We start from the raw sequence: 6,191 nt of genomic DNA, 5'->3' as shown, positions 1-6,191 counted from the left end.
ACCAAACTAAGCATATTCATCCATAGCATGAAAGAAAATAAACATTCATCACATATGACACAAAATATTTGGTTACCCAGAAACCCTCCAACGAGAAGGTAAAACTAGAGTGAGGATGACACCCAAAAATCTTCACTACTATAGTTGTAAAGTGTATCCAATGAAGGTTACAATGTTTGACCATAAACTATGATCTACCTCATGAAAGGTATGCCTTGTTAAAGGCTTACATAGATTGTTAGATCTTACCATGTCAAAGGATTTCAACACTCTGTTAGAAGTGTGTCTGGTTAAAGGAATTCAACTTACAATGAAGTAAGCACCCTGTTAAATGATTTACAAAAGCCTACTAGGACTACTCGATTAAGAGATTTTACCGACTCACCTATTAGAATGTCCCAGCCTTGATCCTTTGGTTAACACCTCTTTGCTAGATATCATATCAAATCTTTCTTGATGTATACTTGATCCTCATTGATCAAATGTATCACTTCTATCCTCTCTTCTTTCCTTTGTTCTCTCTAATTGATTATGCAATTCATATCTCAATCACAACTCCTTAGTCACCATGAATTCCCTGTCTATGTATGGAAACTTCTCTCGTCACTCCTTAAACTCTTTAGGGTTTGTCCTCCTTAAGAAGACCTAGGTGACTTAGGGTTAGGTAAGAACAAATGATTGTGATTCACCCATTTTTCCACTTAGAACACCCCTCAATTTGGTTGGTTGCATGTACTGCATAGGGATTCTCAATATATATTTGTGCTTATCATCTAGAATTGCAAAAAAATCCTTAAGTCGGCCCAAAAATGATTTACATAGGAGTATGTTCCATTACAAAAAACTATGTCCAGAACTATTTACTCAACACCTAAAGCCCATGATGCTCGACATCCAATATATCTTCAATGATGTAACTCATCTTTAGAATGACTCGACATCCACTATTCACTCAGCATCTAAATAACTTGACATAAACTAACTTCCTCATCACTGGAGTGACTTAGCACTAACTATTTGCTCGACACATACTACATATTTTTCTCGACATGCATTATCTAACAATAAAAGTTTGACATACACTACTTAATTGGTATGCACTTTATGAATATGAGTAAGTGTATAGTCACTCATATGTTAAAACCAATCTAAGATTATGTGAGGCCTCGCCCTAACCCATCGTAGCATAGTGATACATTACCCTTATTTTGTTATTCACGACTCGAGATGTCGAGACATTATCTGATGCTTAGAACATATTTTATTATTCATGTTGTGTGATGTTATTTTCAGATATATTTGATGTTTGTCATTTAATGTTTCATGTATATGTATGTTGATGAAATCAGTAAATGTAGGATTGAGACTTTGATTTAAGAGATTTTAAATGATTAAGAATTAAGTAGGATAAAGAAACCCTTATTGATGTATGTTTTAATTTATGTAAATTTTTGAATACGTATACATTTATGTACATGTGATTTTACAGGACTGCTGATGTGTGCAATGAGTGTGCAGATATTTAGCCGAGAAACCCTACGGATGGAACAAAACTGATCTCTTTGTGGTAATTTTTGAAAACCTTGTTGTTCGTAATTCACATATTTGTATTGTGAGATGTATGTATGCATCTTCTTCATTCAGTTAATGTTAATGTTCGTAATTATGTTCTTTCAGTGTTGCTTAACACTCGTAAAATGGTTATGTGCTTCAGTGGTTGTTTAGGGTTAATTGTTTAACCTTTGGACCAAGTTGGTTTAGGTTAGTGTCAGTTTTTCCATTAGGTTCTTAATCAAGGTTAGTCATCCCTTAATCTGGATTAGTGCTTATTTGCAAGTTAGAGTAGTTAGATGGACCTATTTTATTCCTAGATTTTATTTGACTCTAAACCTCTTTCCTAAGGCTTAAAACTTGATATAACTATACCCAAAAGGTATGGGTATGGGTTAGGGGTCTTTTCCAACCCCTAAGCCCCTTTTTTTGACTTTTGAGGTCACTCAAAAGGTCCCTTTTTGCCTTTGTGCGAAAATTGATCATGGTTATCTTGAGTTACCTCACCTCATCTCCACTTAGGGTTTAACCATAGTGTAGGTTGAGTTAGGAGTTTCTAGAGTGGCTAGTGGGTGGGAATAGTTATTGCTCCTTTTGGGTGGTTGAGTTGGAGGCTTATTTAGAGGCCTTCTTTGGACTAGTTGGTTGTTACCCAATCTCTACATTTAGAGAGGAATTCTTGAAGGTTGAAGGAAGGAAAGGGATACTCTACTCAACTTGTTCATTGCCATTACCTCTTTGTGAAGGTAGGAAATCCTCATCTCCCTTACTCAATTTTTGTTTTGTTTCATGTTCTTGTTACCTTTTTGTTGTTTCACTGTTTGTATGGTTGTGGGTATGTTGGGAAGATTTGAAAATCATGTCATTTTGGTTGTTTTCCTTTCTTATTTATGTTTGCAATTTTGAGTTTTTTTTTTTTTTTTTCCTTGCATGGGTGTTTTGGTATCACTCACCCTTGGAGAGGGCAGAAGTGACCAAATTAGGGAGAGGTCAGTTTAGTTGGACTCCAACCAGTGTAGAGTCTCTTCTCAGGATGAGAAGAGGGATAAAGGGTAGGGTGTTATGGGCCCCTACCTGTCAGCACAAACCTAGTATGAGTATGGCATGTTTAAATGAAAGAACGGAAGTTCTTGGTTATTAGCCCTGATTGGGCATCTAAATTGGTGTTGTGCTTGACTTCTCCTGTTGGAAGAATCCACCTCTCCCTAGTCTTGATTCATTTTGAATCCTATTGTGTAAACCATGTATGATTATGCATGTTTGATTTTCCTTTGTTTCTGCTTGGTTGCTACCCAATCAGATATTGGCTTCTTCTATGGTTCTAGAAGTGAGTTGTAGAAAACATTATAAATCCCTTGATTAGGGTCATGAAGAAAATTTGATTAAATTGTTGAAATTAGGATGGAGACCCCATGTAACTTGTAATTTCAATTTTGATTGTGAAGTAGCCATGACGCCGGGTTTTCTTCCTAGTTCTTTCCCGGCTGAGCCCTTGAATCAGGTTGATAATAAAATAAGTGATTGAGTAAATTTTGCTTCTCTTAAAGTTTTCGTATTCTATTTTGTCATATGAATGTGTATCAAAGATAAGATGAAACAAGGATGTTCAATTATGCAAGATTCCAATTTGTAAATATATGGTATTTCCTTTGAGTTTGGTATGATTTAGTTTATGGATGGTTGTGTTGAAAGTGAATTTTTGCAAGAACATGTAGGAAAGAATTATGTCAAGATATCATGGATGTAGGTTTGGTTTAATTGAACAAATACCCAAGTTCCTTTTTTGTCTCTTTTATGTTCAAAATGATAATTATGTTATGGAAAGAAAATAATGCCTATGGTCGATATATTGCAATTCAAGTTGAACAGGAGATCATATTAAATATGGTGTATTTATGCCTCGAATTGTTCTATCCATGTTTTAATTTTATGCAAAAATATGTTAGGAATGAAGGTTCAGCTTTTGGTGATTATTAGAATTAAACCAATTCTTGCATTATTGTTAAAATGGGCAATTTAAAATCCTTGGTATATTAAGTTCGTAACAAGTCCTTATAGACTTGCTTTGAAAATAAATTTAACCCCTCTTGATAACATATCAACTAAAAAAATTCATACTTAGAAAAATATAGACAAAAAAAAAATATTCATGCATTGCTTGTAATTTTATACTTATACAAATTTTCAAAAAAAAAAGTGTTCAAGAGAGTAAATACTCTCTGGTTTTTGTATGAGGAAACAATTTAATTCCCCTCACTACAACAGAGAATCTTATAAAGAATCTTTTTATTCTTTGTTTGAAAATTACAAATATAAATAAATCAATTTATAAATTAAAGTGTAATTTCTAATAGACTTGTCACCTTTTCAAAATATCCTAAGTTTATCTCCTCACCCATAAAACTTTAAGAGTTTAATGTATATGCATTTCCCCATGGACGTCAGTTTGAAATTAATATTTTTTAAAGGGGCCATGTAATAAGTGGTTTGTGCTAGTCAAGATCAACATGGGGGGGGGGGGGGGTGACGTCACCCTGCCCCATGTCCCATCCACCCTTGCTCTTTCCTTTGTTGGAGCGCTCAGTGTTTTTTAAGTTTTTTAATCCTGTTATGATAGCTAGCGGCAAGGTTATTTTCTTACCTCATTAATTCTTGAGGCTTGCATACTGTTGGGCAAAATTGGTCCTCGCCCATGTCAAGTGGGGTGGACGAGGGGACAAGACTGACGCAGGGTCAGTCCTTGGTCAGTGTGCGGGGTTGGAAAGTGCAGAGGGAGCTAGGATGTGGGGTGGAGAGAGTAGAGTGTAGGGGGTGACATGGCGGCTAGGGGGGGGGAGTTGGTAGGGTTAGTAGGGTTGGAGGGTTAGTAGTTAGTAGGTAGGTTAGTTTAGTTGTTTGTGAATTATATTGTTTAATTTAATTACTTTTAGTTATGTTGTAGTTAGATTTAGTATTAGTGTTTAGTTTAGCTTGTAAGTTAAAATTAGTTAGTTTTTAAACTTTAAGTTTAGTTTTAGATTAGTTAGTTATTTAATTATTTAATTTTAGTTTCTTTATTAATATTTTTTTAATATAGTTAGTTTAAAATGAAACTTTAAATTGTTAAAGTATAATTAGTTGATTCAATAAAGTTTTAAGGTTATTTTATGTTTTGATTAAGGACTTTTGTTGTAATTGTTAATAATTTTTTTTTTGGTTACTTAGTTATGTTTAAATTTGTAAATACTAATTTAGTTAGTTTTAATTTAAATGTACTCTAATTGTTTTAACCATTAGGTAGATTGAATTTATCGATTAATTGGCTATTTAAATAAGTTTTAATGTAGGTTTGATTGACTTGATATTGCAAGTAATTTTAGATCCGAATTCATGTACATTATTATTTAAGTAAGTTTTATTGCATATCATTATAAGTTAATATAATATCATAATTTTATCGATATTAATCTAATAACAAAAGTTTTAAAATTTTAACGATGTTATCGTCCTCATGTTTAAAATCTTAGGATGTAATGTAAAGAACCTGTACTAAAACTTCTATCTCAATCATATCAAACTTAGAGCATGTTTATTTATTAATTATTAAAAAAAATAAAAAATTTGTGTGTGTTTTTGCCCTTGTAGTCTGGGCATGACAGATTAACAATCTCCCCTTTTGACATGAGTGACAAAAACACTTTGTCATGCATATATAAGGGTAAGAGCACAAATTGGGTCTCAATTTCGTGGATTTGGACTTCTCAAAAATGGGTACTTGATTTTCTTAGAATCGGGTACCCATTTCTAAAATCACACTTCAGGTATTTGAGCCGCGATTCAAAATTTGAGTACCCAATTTTTGAAAAGTGGATCGGGTGCCCAAACTGCTTAAAAATTGGGCACCCAATTTTGAACAAATTGGGTACCCGATTTGTTCAAAATTGCGTACCTAATTTTTAAAATATCGGGTACCCAATTTTTAAAATTGGGTACCTGATTTGAAAAAATTACAAATACCGCTATTTTGACATTTTGAGTGTCATTTTTAACATTTAGAAAATAGGAGCCTGATTTTAGAGCAATATGGGAGCCCATTTTTGACCTCTACTGATCGCCCCCTACTGCTATTTTCTGACATACCAAGTATTTTATTTTGTTTTGTACTATTTGACTTAATTATTTTCAATTTTACATTTTATATACTGTCAATTTTATTTTTTCAATTTTAATATACATAAAATTGTAAATTTTCATTGTTAATGAGTATTATCTTTAGATTATTGTATCTATTAATTTAAATAATAGTTTTGTAGATTTTCATTTAAAAATTATTATTTTAGATGTTTTGAAATGTATTTAATATGTAAATTACAATGTTGAATGATTAGATTATAGATGTAAATTCATTGTTTAAACATGTAATTACAAATAAATATTGATTTCAAATAACTAATGATTAATTATAGATTAGTTTGTAAACCATATAACAAAGAAAATAAAACTAACTATATTTGTACTTGTCTTTAACCTCGACCTAACCATATAACTGTATAATAAAACCCTAAATATATAACTAAGTATTTAATCACGTAACACCCCACCAAGGGATCCAAACACAAAACTTAATTTTTAATGATTCTACTTATTGTATTGTACTTTTT

This window comes from Cupressus sempervirens, chromosome 10 (genome assembly GCF_028749045.1).
Source record: "Cupressus sempervirens isolate cs-2001-9-10 chromosome 10, ASM2874904v1, whole genome shotgun sequence".
In the NCBI taxonomy this organism is placed as follows: Eukaryota; Viridiplantae; Streptophyta; class Pinopsida; order Cupressales; family Cupressaceae; genus Cupressus; species Cupressus sempervirens.
The sequence above is the reverse complement of the archived record's forward strand: the minus strand, read 5'-3'. Positions refer to the sequence as shown.